Raw genomic sequence first — 14,412 nt, 5'->3', positions numbered from 1 at the left:
CATATATATGCCTGTTTCTTGAGTGAATCCTTTCCCCCCCCACACTTTTTTTTTAGGGGGGAGAGGAACAGGGGGCAACTCTACTGCTTTTCTAGAAGAAGACCCTCCTTTCTGCTATATTCCATGCATCCTCTCATCCTACCTTTAAATTCCTCCTCAAATCTCTTTCTACTGGTAGTTATCATTTGGATATTGTCTTCAAATCTCCCCTTAAAACTCCTTTCAGAAAACTCGACTTGAATCACTAAAAATGCATTTCCTGACCTCAAAACAATGGCAGACCCTGTGCTCATTGACCTAATTAGCGTCTAGGCTTCATGCTGGCTCTCTGCACAGGTGTCAATTTGAATCCACTGGGAAAGGGGTCTGTGACACCAGATAGCATGTCACAAATCTACCTGTAATTTATGCTGTGCCAGGCTAGCAGTAGCATACCACCTCTGGAAAGCCAGATTATGATGCACCTCATATTTTACTTCCATATGTACCACAAAATGCCTCTTTCTCCCTTTTGGAACTGACACAAGGCAGTGCTCCCTCCCCTTGCACTCCTTGTTGCAAACAGTCCTCACACTCCCATGGCAAATTCAATACTATATGCTTCATTTACAACATGCTATACAATTATTTGCTCCCCACCACATAAAGCTTTTACCGTTCCCCCGGATGTATGGGAGATTTTCCCTCTGTGAGATCCCAGGCTTCTCTAGCCTTTCCTCCCTGCTGAATCTCCTTGTTAATAGGTTAATCACCTGGTGCTTAATCAATTCTATGGTCAATTTGACCCATGTGGAGGTACTTAGGAAGTGTATAGGGTGGTGAAACAGCAGCTACAGCAGCACCACTGTAAGGTACACAGTGTAGCCACTCTCTGTTGGCAGGAGAGAGCTTTTCTGATGACAAAATAAAACCACCTCCAATGAGGGGTGGTAGCTTTGTTGACGGGAAAGCATCTCCCACCAACAAAGCACTATCAACACTGGCATTTTTCATTGGTAAAACTTTTGTGGGTCAGGGGTGAGTTTTTTTCATACCCCTGACCAACAAGAGTCCAGGGATGTACAAAATAATTATGTTCAGTAGGTAAAGCTGTAGCCATATCTGAATAATTGTATAAAATTGCACTGAGCGGTATCTGTCTAGTCAGGGATTACGTATACCTCAACGGTTTCATGGTATAAAGAAGGTCATGGGTAAGGCATATGCAAACCACTGTTTTTCCCCCCTCTCTACTCCTTTGGTAATTTAGGCAAAACAAAAAGTGAAACTAAAAGTGAATGAAGGTCTTTACTGTGGCAGTCATAGTGCACAACGCAGAGAAACACTAAAACATACATATTCTTCTGATTTGAAGAAGAGCTCTGTGTAGCTCACAAACTTATCTCTTTCACTGACAGAAATTGACCCAATTGAAGGCGTTACTTCACCCACCTTGTGTCTCTACTGTACTAACATACTCTTTTTAAGCATTTTAATGTTGCAACTGCAGCCTTTTGTACAGTCAACTTGTTCTCTTCAATACCATTGACATCTTGTTCCCCATCTTTTTTTTTCTTTTATTGCAGTCATCTGTGTATGAATCACAATTCCTGTCCACAACCCTACTGCCCAGATTGAGACTATGTACATTTCTCAATAAGCCAGTCTGAAACACAAGTGAAGCTTGGACACAATGGAACAAAATGGAAATTTCAAACTAAGATTGAAACAAAAGGGGATAACTTTACTTCTAGGCAGGTTCATAGGATGGAAATACACATAGAGCCAAAAAGTGCAACTGCTTCCTCCTTCAGCAAGGCAGTTGAGAGTTGTGACATTAATGTCTATTCCATAAAAGAACCCCTGTTACTGACATAAAAGTTTTCATTATCCTTGGGACCTCTGTATTTTTGAACTGATTTTAGCACGAGTTTCCTTTTAACCTTAATATCCAGTGTAAAGTGTGTTAGATGAAATCTACATTAAAGACTTTTCACAAAAAAGGCAAGAGGCTATCCAAGAATGTGCAACAGTCAAGGAAATTATTTTGTATCCTGTCCAGAAGAATAAATGTAGTCTGTCTAGCAGACATTTTTCTTGCACCTCCAGAAAAAAGACAGATGTTTGAGTTAAAGCTCTAGCAAGCAAGACAAGATTGTGTGTGAGGGTAGGATGATGAAACAGAGTAAGCATACACATCTGACAAATGACAGAGGATCCTACTTTTGGTTAAAACCTTAACAACAGAGAACTGGGGGAAAATATGGCCAATAGTCCACACAACCATTAAGCCTATTGTAGAAGAAAATCTTGCCAAGGCCTAAAAAAACAAAAAACAAAACAAAAAACCTACCACTATAAGGTATTATGTCATCTTTTGATTCAAATAGAATGTGTTTAAGTTGAAAAGGAAATTAGAACAACTTCTTACATGTGTATTCCCTGTTAAAAAGCTCAGTCTCTGTGAAGAGACGTACCAAATAGATTTTGCCAAAAACTGAATATGTGGAACAGAAGCAGAATTTCCACTTACTAAAATGGATTGTACATAATTAGCTATAGCATAGCATGTTCTATGCCAAGATATAGGCCGACGCTACAATGCAGGCTTAGTTGTCTGTAAAGAATTATCAGTGTTTTTTTAGTTGAACATTGGATATGTTGCATCATTATGCAACCAGCAATCAACTGCATAAGGCTATTTATATATAAATATAGTAATCTGAAGATGACCAATAAAATATTTGAACACTTTCTTGGACATTAGTTAAAGAAGAAAGATGCCAGAATAGTATCAGCTTTCTTTCTCTTTATTGTAATAGTCTATGAAAATCTTTATATCAAAATAATTTACTTTTACCGGGACTTCGGTGATATCAGATATGTACTTTGTACCATTTCTTTAATCCAATAAATATGGGGTTAATGGTAACTAAGGGTACGTCTACACTGGCAGAGTTACAGTGCCGCTCAGAGAGTGCTGAAGAGAAGCTGCTGTTGTGTGTTCAAACTGTCAGCTGCCTGTGCAATAGTGTGTTCACACTAGCGGCACTTGCAGTGGTATTCACAGCGGTGCACTCTGGGCAGCTATTCCACAGTACATCTCTTCCTCTTCTGCCACTAAGAGTTGTGAGAAGGTGGAGGGGGTCGTGGGGCATCCTAGGTCCTGTCCCAATGCCCCATGATGCATTGCTTTGCATCCCAGCAATCCCTGTGCTTCCATCCACATTTGGCATCATCTTTCGACGGTTTGTGTCCTGCACACTCTGCCTCCTTGGTCTGCAGGAATGAATCCTAAACTGTTGACCAGTATGCTGCTCACTCTGACTAACATGTCATGAGTGGCAGTGCAGTTATTCCTTAAACTACAAAGGCAAAAGGAGTGCAACATTGATCTCGCCATGCATACTAGCTACGACACAAGATTGCTTGTGGCATTCATGGAGGTGCTGACCACAGTGGAAAGCTGCTTTTGGACTTGGGAAACAAGCACTGAGTGGTGGGATCACATCATCATGCATCTCTGGGATGATGAGCAGTGGCTGCAGAACTTTTGGAGGAGGAAAGTCACATTCATGGGACTGTGTGATGAGCTCGCCCCAGCCCTGCGGCACAAGGACACGAGAATGAGAGCTGCCCTGCCATTGGAGAAGCATGTGGCAATTGCACTGTGGAAGCTGGCTACTTCAGACTGCTACTGATCGGTTGCTAACCAGTTCGGAATGGGAAAGTTGACAGTTGGACTTGTGTTGATGGAAGTGTGCAGGGCTATTAATTGCATCCTGCTCTGAAAGACCATGAGTGGAATTGTGGATGGCTTTGCACAAATGGGCTTCTCCAACTGTGCAGGGGTGATAGATGGCACGCATATTCCAATTATGGCACCAGATCACCTAACCGCTGTTTACATTAATCCAAAGGGGTGTTTCTCAATGGTTCTCCAGGGGCTTGTGGATCACGTGGGCGTTTCACAGACATTAATGCAGGCTGGTCCAGAAAGGTGCATGAGACACACATCTTTTGGAACACTGGGCTGTTCAGGAAGCTGCAATCAGGGACTTTCTTCTCTGACTAGAAGATCACTGTAGGGGAAGTCGAAATGCCCATTGTGACCCTGGGAGACCCCGCCTACCCCTTAATGCCGTGTCTTATGAAGCCATACACAAGGCAACTTGACAGCAGGAAGGAGCGGTTCAACAATAGGCTAAGCAAGTGCAGAATGACTGTTGAGTGTGCTTTTGGCCATTTAAAGGCCCACTGGCATTGCCTATATGGGAAACTGGACCTGGCCGATGACAATATTCCTATGCTTATAGTTGCTTGCTGTATGCTCCATAATATTTGTGAAGGGAAGGGTGAAAGCTTCACTCAAGGCTGGACCACTGAGGCTCAGCGCCTGGAGGCTGAATTTGAAAAGCCAGAGAACAGGGTTATTAGAGGGGCACAGCACGGGGCCAGAAGAATCAGGGATGACTTGACGCAGCAATTTGAAGCTGAAAGCCACTAATATTTGTTGCTATGCTCAGGAGTGCAGTGCTTGTAATGCTAGGAGATGATTATGATTGGTGAAGATGATGGAATATGAAGGTTCAAGATAACTGTTTGTTGCTTTGCAGGGCTCTGTTTCCTTTCAACTAATAGAATAAAGATTGCTTTCAAAGCAACACAATTCTTTTACTAAAAAACAACAACTGGAGAAGAGAGTGAAACAACAATAACAAAAAATACATCAGCACTGAGGGGGACGGGGGAAGGAAAGGTCCAAGGAGAAGATGGGGTTCCAGGAGAGCTAAAGATTTGTGCATGTCCAGGGATCATGCATGTACATGGAGTACAGTGCAGTGGGTACTGAATGTTAGGAGGGCCAAACTGCAGAGGGATGAGTGTTGAGTACAGTGGGTTCTGGGAGTCTGCAGTGCTGGACTGTGAGTAGGGAGGAGTGGAATGCTGTGGGTACAGACTGGAGCCAGGAGGTTGATAAAAGTGTGTTGGCAGTGTCTGGGGGGTGCATGGGAAAGAGTTTTGCAACAGCAGCTGCAGGAGAGGGCAGGCGCAGAGCTGTCGAGCATGTCCACTTGGTACTCCATAACATTTAAGAGCTGCTCCATGGCTTCATTCTGGCATGCCATGTTCTCCTTTCAGTCCCTCTTCTTGCTGTCCCACCATCCTTCAGTTCCTGTTTTTCGGCCCCGGAGTGCATCATAATGTCATGCAGAAAGTCCTCCCTGGTTCTTCATGGCTGTGTTCTAATACTGCGCAGCCATTCAGCCGATGATAACAAAGAGGAAGGTTGGGCCCCCAAAGTCATCTCTGTGAAGCCAAAATGTAACATTTTACAGAAGCAGTATTGTTTGCAACACAGAGAACACTGACTCAGTGATTTAAAATGCAGCCACTGTTCACATACCTATCACTAACTGGCTGACTCCCAGGCAAGCACACAAGATACCAAAAATAGTGAGTAGCCGCTGGGGCAGGGTAAATCAGTGTTCCTGGACCCTACTGTACAATGGGCACATGGCTTTTGGGGAGAGCCAGCATTGTGGGGGGAGGAGGGAGGGCTGATAATCATTTCTGTCCCCACATTTTCCACAGGCTGTGATCATTATGAAAAATATCTCATTGCTGAGGATGAGCAAGGAATCAAGGGAGGGTCTTCTCCAAGACTGCGGCTTCCATCCTGGCCCTTATGTGGCTCGCCTGTGTGCAGAAATGGTTCCCCACGCCCACAGTGGGACAGGAAAGTTACCGTTAATGGGGCAAGAAACAAAACAGCTCTGCCAAAGAACCTGTGGCAGCAGATTTCCAAGTATTTCCATGAGAGTTTCCTGGAGATCTCTGAGGCAGATTCCCGTGAAGTGAGGGAGTCGATCAACAGCCTGTTCCACCACTCAGACTAGGCATGTGGTGGTACATTCATCATATACAGACAAGCCTGTTTTCTGCAACTTTCATGCCCACAACAACTCGTGTCAGTGATTCCCCAAATCGAAACCACTTACCAGGGGCATCCTCTCCTGTTTGCGCTTTGCTGAGATCCGACAGTGCAGAAAGCTGTACACCTCTTGTCAGAGTGCTTCTTTTACAGCACTGCAAATAAGCTGTTTCTGTACACCAAGAGGCTTGGCAGTGTGTACACCTTGGGAGTTACAAAGGAGAAAGCTGCTTTACTGCGCACAAACTTGCCAGTATAGACAGGGCCTAAATTGTCTACATGCAAATAAACTGATGGTGTCCATTGGCTAGAAAGTCTTAGGATCTATCTGAAAGTAATATAGTGCTACCATTGCTGCATATCACCTTCTGTCCTGCTGTATTTGTGTGTGCCTGAATAACTCTCCCCCAAAAAAACCCTGGTCTTTGTTCTGTAGACTAGATCTCAAGCATCAAATCTTTTTTTCATTTAATAAAAGGTCATCTTCTCTGTTCATAGACTCAAGCTGGAAATTTTGTGATCCTTCAGTAAATAGCAATATAAACTTGGGAACAAACTTTGACCTCAGATATGTGCCTGAAGCTACTGCTGATGTAAAATGCACCATATGTATCTAAGGGCAGGATTCCCCTTACCAGGCTTCCCCCAATTAGTTACATATGCAAACAAAGGTAGCAATAACTTTAAATTTAATAAAGTCAAAAAGAGTTTTTATTGATTGGAAGCCTCATTGCAAATCATAAGATTTTATGAGATCCTTTCTTAAATTGCTATGAGATCAAGCAATTTAAGAAAGGATAACTACAGTGGAAAATATTGTTAAATAACTATAACTTTAATTATTGTCCAATGCTTCATAGGTTTCAGAGTGGTAGCTGTGTTAGTCTGTATCAGCAAAAAGAATGAGGAGTACTTGTGGCACCTTAGAGACTAACAAATTTATTTGAGCATAAGCTTTCATGGGCTAAAACCCACTTCATCAGATGCAGTGAAAAATACAGTAGGAAGATATATATACACACAGGGGACATGAAAAAATGAGTGTTGCCATACTAACTATAGCGAGAGTAATCAGTTAAGGTTGGCTATTATCAGCAGGAGAAAAAAACGTTTGTAATGATAATCAGGATGGCCCATTTCCAACAGTTGACAAGAAGGTGTAAGTAACAGTAGGGGAAAAATTAGCATGGGGAAATAGTTTTAAGTTTGTGTAATGACCCATCCACTCTCAGTCTTTATTCAAGCCTAATTTAAAGCGCAAGTCAGTGACATTGCTATGGGTACCCGCATGGCCCCACAGTATGCCAACATTTTTATGGTGGACTTAGAACAATGCTTCTTCAGCTCTCGTCCCTTAACTCCCCTACTCTGCTTGCACTACACTGATGACATCTTCAACATCTGGACCCATGGAAAAAGCCCTGGAGGAATTCCACCATGATTTCAACAATTTCCATCCCACTATCAACCACAGCCTGGAGCAGACCACACAAGAGATCCACTTCCTGGACACTACAGTGCTCATAAGCTATGATCACATAAACATCACCCTATACTGGAAACCTACTGACCGCTATACTCACCTACATGCCTCCAGCTTTCATCCAGACCACAGTACACGATCCATTGTCTACAGCCAAGCTCTAAGATACAACCGCATTTGCTCTAACCCCTCAGAGACAAACACCTACAAGATCTCTATCAAGCATTCGTATAACTACAATACCTACCTGCTGAAATGAAGAAACAGATTGACAGAGCCAGAAGAGTACCCAGAAGTTGCCTACCACAGGACAGGCCCAACAAAGAAAGTAACAGAACACCACTAGCTATCACCGTCAGCTCCCAACTAAAACCTCTCCAGCGCCTCATCAAAGATCTACAACCTATCCTGAAAGATGATCCCTCACCTTCACAGGTCTTGGGAGACAGGCCAGTCCCTGCTTACAGACAGCCCATCAACCTGAAGCAAATACTCACCGGCAACCATACACACAACAAAAACACTAACCCAGGAACCTATCCTTGCAACAAAGCCTGTTGCCAACTCTGTCCACATATCTCTTCACAGGACACCATCATAGGACCTAATCACATCAGCCACACTATCAGAGGCTCATTCACCTGCACATCTACCAATGTGATATATGCCATCATCTGCCAGCAATGCCCCTCTGACATGTACATTGGTCAAACTGGACAGTCTCCATGCAAAAGAATAAATGGACACAAATCAGATGTAAAGAATTATAACATTCAAAAACCAGTAGAAGAACACTTCAACCTCTCTGGTCACTCGATTACAGACTCAAAGTCACAATACTCAACAAAAAAACTTCAAAAACAGACTCCAATGAGAAACTGCAGAATAAGAATTAATTTGTAAACTAGACACCATTAAATTAAGCTTGAATAAAGACTGGGAGTGGATGGGTCATTACACAAAGTAAAAACTATTTCCCCATGCTAATTTTTCCCCTATTGTTACTCACGTCTTGTCAACTGTTGGAAATGGGCCATCCTGATTATCACTACAAACATTTTTTTTCTCCTCCTGATAATAGCCCACCTTAATTGATTAGTCTCGTTAGAGTTGGTATGGTAACGCTCATTTTTTCATGTTCTCTTTTTATATATATCTTCCTACCGTATTTTCCACTGCATGCATCCGATGAAGTTGGTTTTAGCCCACGAAAGCTTATGCTCAAAAAAAGTTGTTAGTCTCTAAGGTACTGCGACAAGTACTCCTCATTCTCAGTGCTTCACAATATACTACTATGCATGCTACAGCTACTCCACGTGGGGGTCCATTAGGTTGCAAAAGTCCGCTTAAACACAGAACCTTAAAGGACTGGTGCCTACATTGTAAAATCTTCAGGATGAAGGGGTGATAAATTCGGGGGTGGGGGAAGCATTTACGTCAGTGTAATTCAAGATTAATTGCATTGCAAAGTTACTCTTGGTTTAGATTGGTTTAAATGAGATCAGAATCTGACTCGGTCTCGTTTTCCATGTCTCATATAACACCAGGCACATTGTTGGCCTTTAACAACATTCTGATATTATGTTTCACTTAAAATGATTATATTTTAATAATGTAAAACAATACTGCTGTGTTCCATTTTTAAACATTTGCTGAGACAGTGGGGGATACACCATTATTAGTGTGATGAATTATAAAGCATATGCATAGATAGATCACATATCAGCAAAGTTTTACTGCCTCTAGTGGGGCAGCTGTCCCACTCTGGCATTGAAGGGGTTAAAGCAAGCCAGAGAGGCTGCACAGAGCTCCAGCCAATCCTGGAAGGGCTTATTGGGAGCCAGTCAAGTGGAAGCTTGAAAACAGCCAATCAGGGCCAGCCTGAGCCCTATAAGAAGGATGCTGGGCAGAAAGAAGGGCAGTGTCTCCCTGGAGGGCAAAGGGAAAATAACTGGCTTTTAGAGTAGGGCTGGGCAGGGTCAGCGGAGGCTGGGGGAGCTCCAGGCTGATGACTTCCACACTGGGGCCCTGACACAAGGGGGCAGAGAAGGTGCAGGGGCTATGAGGAAGTGGCCCAGGGAAGTAGGCAGTAGTGGAGAGTTGGAGGAGGGCAGTAAGTGGCTGTGGCTAGAGGATCCCTGGGTCAGGGCCCAGAGTAGTGGGCAGGCCTGTCCCTCACTTCCCCATCCCCCCCACAAAAGAGGCAAAAAGGCATCATTAAAAATTGGAAGTCAAATCTTACTGAGAAAAATAGAAAGGAGCATAAATCCTGGCAAGTCAAATGTAAAAGTATAATTAGACATGCCAAAAAAGAATTTGAAGAGCAACCAGCAAAAGACACAAAAACTAAACAGCATTTTTTTTAAAGTACATCAGAAGCAGGAACTTTGCCAAACAATCAGCGTGGCCACTGGATGATCAAGATCCTAAAGGAGCGTTCAAGGAAGACAAAGCTGTTTCCCAGAAGCTAGTTGAATTCTTTGCATCAGTGTTCACTGCAGAGGATTTGAGGGAGATTCTCACACCTGAACCATTCTCTGTAGGTGACAAGTCCGAGGAACTGTCCCAGATTGAGGAGTCAACAGAGGAGGTTTAGAAATAAATTGATAAATTAAATAGTAATAAGTCACCAGCACCAAATGGTATTGATGCAAGGGTTCTGAAAGAACTCAAATATGAAATTACTGAACTACTAGCTGTGGTATGTAACCTATCACTTAAATCAGCCTCTGTACTAGATGATTGGAGGATAGTAACACAAGGCCAATTTTTAAAAATGATGGAGGCAATCCTGGCAATTACAGGCCAATGAGCCTAACTTCTGGTCCAAGCAAATTGGTTGAAACTATAGTAAAGAATTGAATTATCAGACACATAAATGAATATGTGGGGCAAGAATCGACATGGCTTTTGTCAAGGAAAATCATGTGCCACCAATTTATTAGAATTCTTTGAGGGAAGTCAGCAGACCTGTGAAGACATGATCCAGTGTATATGTACTATACTTTCAGAGGGCCCTTGACAAGATCCCTCACCAAAGTCTCCTCAACAAAGTAAGAAGTCATGGGATTAGAGGAATGGTCCTCTCATGAATCAGTAATTGGTTAAAAGACAGGAAACAAAGGGTAGGATTAAATGGTCAGTTTTCAGAATGGAGAGAGGTAAACAGTGGTGCCTCCCAATGATCTGTATTAGGACCTAAGCTATTCAACATATTTATAAAGGATCTGGTAAAGAGAGGAACATTGACTTGGCAAAATCTGCAGATTAAACAAAATTACTCAAAATAGTTAAATCCAAAACAGATTGTGAAGAGCTACAAAGGGATCTCACAAAAACTGGGTGATTGGGCAAGAAAATGGCAAATTAAATTCAATGTTGATAAATGCAAAGTAATGCACATTAGGAAACAATCTCAACAATACATATAAAATGATGGGTTCTAAATTAGCTGTTAACTCTGAAGAAAGATATTTTGGAGTCACTGGAGCCACCTTGGAGTCTCTGAAAACACTGTCACAATGTGCAGCAGCAGTCAAAAAAGCTAACAGACTATTATGAATCTTTAGGAAAGGGATAGATAATAAGACAGACAATATCATCATGTCACTATATAAATCCATTCTATGCTCACACCTTGAATACTGTGTGCTGTTCAGCTAAGAAAAGAGATGATGAAGGTGAGGCTATGACTGACATCTGTAAAATCATGAATGGTGTGGAGAAAGTGAATAGGGAAGTATGCAGAGCTCTGTGTGACTTGAAAGTTTACCTCTCTCCAACATAAGTTGGTCCAGTAAAAGATATTACCTCACCTCCCTTGTCTCTCTGAAGTGTTACTTTTCTCCTTCACATATGTTGTACACCTCATCACCCTAGGGGTAGATTAAGAGTGTGTGGTAGCCCCACGGTTAATTCTATATGGCTGCCCTCAGCCTCAGGGCTGCATGGTCAAATGGCTCCCCTTATCTTTGGGGAAGTTCAGCCTAATGGTCAGAGTCAGTAGGACTCCCCTTGGCTGTTGAGAAGCATGGCCTAATGGCCAGAGTCAGTAGGACTCCCCTCAGCTGCAGGGAAGCGCAGCCCAATGGCCAGTCGGGAGGGGGAGGGGGTTGGCCAGGTAGGAAAGCCTGGGCCCTCCTTGCTCCTCCGGGCCCCAGCCCAGGGCCCTGGTAGGGGCAAATGAGTTTGCCATTAAGTTGGCAGGGAATCCTCCTGCACCATGCCAACTGCTGCAGGGACACTGGCTAGTCCCTCCCTAGGCTACTTCTTACCGTGACTCCTGCAGCTGATGTTGGAGTGTCTTCGGAGTCTTGGGGCTCTTCGGCTGATGACTGCAATCTCCCTGGGGTGTGCTCAGGTCCTTGGGTGCCTGCCTGGGCCTTGGTGTCTCCTGCTCCCACGGTCCAGGATCCTGGCTGCTCCTCAACTGAAGCGAGCAAGGTGCATTGTTTCTCCTCGGCGGTCAGCCCAGGCTGAGCTAGGCTGTTCCTTTTTATACTTGAGCAGCAGTTGAAATATGCCCAGCAGGGTCAAGGAGACATGTCTTCTGCTGCTAAGAGTCCTGTCTTAATCCCTTCCGCTCCAGTGCAGGGCAAGTACACCTCATCACAACATAGCATGAGAACCAGGGGTCACCCAATGAAATGAACAGGTAAGATTAAAACAAACATAAAGAAGTAATTCCTCATACAACACACAATCAAGCTGTGGAACTTGTTGCCAGGGGATGTTGTGAAGGTCAAATGGTCAAAACTGGGTAAAAAGGTCAAAACTGGGTTAAAAAAAAGAATTAGCTAAGTTCATGGAGGATAGGCCCATCAATGGCTGTTAGCCAAGATGGTTGGGAACACAACCTTTGTTACTGGTCCCCCTAAATCTCAGACTGCCAGAAGCTGGGACTGGATGACAGGGGATAGATTACTTGATAAATTGCCCTGATCTGTTCATTCTCTCCAAACCACCTAGGTTTGTCGATTGGCAGAAGACAGAAAACTGGGCTAGAAGGACCATTCGGTCTCAGCCAGAATGGCCATTCTTATGCTCTTTCTTTTGTGGTCTATAAATGTATCAGATAATCTTAACCTGTAGCTTGATTCAGGCTAAAAAGTGATTCACGAATTAAACCCTACAAAACATTACTCTTTGTTTTCTGCAATGTATCATACACCAAGAAGAATAAACTTGTATGATATACATAGGCTTTTGGTTTCAGTAATTTCAGGTCTTTTGGAAATATTAAGAAATAGATATACAATATTTCCCTGTGATCTAAATATTTCTTTAAATATTAAAGAGAAAAATACAACTAGATAACTTTTAAAGCCAGAATGTGTTGTCACAGATTGTCCCCAAAGCATTTATTCGTTACTTAAGGGAGGCAGTGTTGTCTAGTGGATAGAGTGATGGACTGGGACTTAGGAGACTTGAGATCTATTACCAGCACAGCCACTAGCCTTCTGGGTCCACTTTGGCAGGTCACTCCATTTCCTGAGCCTCAGCTTTCCCCTTCTGTACGATAAGAAAGCTTACCTTTTTTGTGTCGCGCTTTGAAATCTACTGATGAAATACATTATATAAGAGCTAGGTATTATCATTAGTGCCATAATTTTGCATGGCCCTTTCCAGGGAGAAAACACTTTATGAAATGTTGGCCTCATTGAGTTTAATAAGCCAAGATTTCAACTCTCAGTCCCTGCTCCAAACACTTTACAATATAAGGCCCTGATCCTCCACTTATGAATATCTGCAATTTTACACCTGTAAGTGGAATGAGGATGAATTCAATGAGAATGTGTCTAGGCCTACAGAGACTCTGATTCAGGAAAGCATCCTCATTAATGGTGTACTTAAACATGTTTAAGTGGTGTTCCGAACTGGGGCCTAACAAGCTCAGGAGAAAGGGAAGACCAGGGCTATGATGATAAGATAATGTGCTTGTTTTGGTTAGTTATGTATGCTTCTTGGTGAAGGTATTTTTATGTGTATTTTTAAAAACTAATTTCAGTGAGTTCTTTCTTAAAAAGTAATGTCACAAATTCAAATTACAAAAATACTTTATGTTTATTTCCAAATATAACAATGAACAAGTCACACAAGTGCTCTCTACTTGTTTGCCAAATATATATGAACTGTACTTTAACCCTTGATCATGAATTGCCTAGGGCAAATGTTTTGAGTACAGATATTGCAGAATTTCAAAAGTTTACACCTGGTCATATTAACTAATAAAATCACAGTAACAAGACCATATTATTATTAGAAATAACCCATAGCACCCTAAGGGTCCAGCTCTCTTCTGGATGTCATTTGTCACATCATCTCAAGGTAATAAATAGTGAAATATTAAAATTTTCTCTTTAAAATGAAAATTCAGTCTGATCCATGAATGAAGCCATGCAAATAAGTTATCATTACAATAGCTGAAATCTTATGTCTGCATCAATGTCATTTTGACAAAAGCTTTCACTTTCCCTTTTTATTTTTTTGGGCTGTTTGTGCATGAGAGAAAGTAAAAGACTGTTTACAATGAGTAAAAACATATTTCTGTGGAAAATTCTTTATCTATATGGAAGCTGAAAACATTTATACATGGAAATACTGAAATTTTACCCAGGTTAAATTTTTAAAAAGTCATTATTTGCTGGAAAAGTAGCATCTTAAGGACTGAGGTTGGTTTGAATGAGCATTTGAATGTTAGTACTAGTGAAAGGTGCCAGAATGATACCAGGGTACTGAAGTCCTGTATCCATGATCTGCCACTGGAAAAATATTGAGGCTATTAAGAAGGATGCAGTTGTGATGGTGGTTTTCGTAATGTGATCATGTACTGCCAATAACAATACTGAGTTCACCAACTCATTTAACTACATAAGAACAGCCATACTGGGTCAGACCAAAGATCCATCTAGCCCAGCATCCTGTCTTCTGACAGTGGCCAATGCCAGATGCCCAGAGGGACTGAACAGAACAGGTAATGAAGTGATCCCTCCCTTGTTGCCCATTCCCAGCTTCT

General features: G+C 42.4%; 1 long non-coding RNA gene across 1 annotated transcript; it reads right to left on the bottom strand.

The window, feature by feature from the left end:
* Window positions 1–4,656: 4,656 nt before the first annotated feature.
* On the bottom strand, window positions 4,657–14,338 carry LOC115646635. Its single transcript, XR_003999087.1, has 3 exons — window positions 11,672–14,338; window positions 5,982–6,118; window positions 4,657–5,289 (listed from the first exon to the last, which is right to left on the bottom strand). It is a non-coding gene; the product is annotated as an uncharacterized LOC115646635 (long non-coding RNA).
* Window positions 14,339–14,412: the final 74 nt, after the last annotated feature.

The sequence above is a fragment of the Gopherus evgoodei genome, chromosome 2, assembly GCF_007399415.2.
Source record: "Gopherus evgoodei ecotype Sinaloan lineage chromosome 2, rGopEvg1_v1.p, whole genome shotgun sequence".
Taxonomy (NCBI): Eukaryota; Metazoa; Chordata; order Testudines; family Testudinidae; genus Gopherus; species Gopherus evgoodei.
This window is presented reverse-complemented; position numbering and strand designations above follow the sequence as displayed.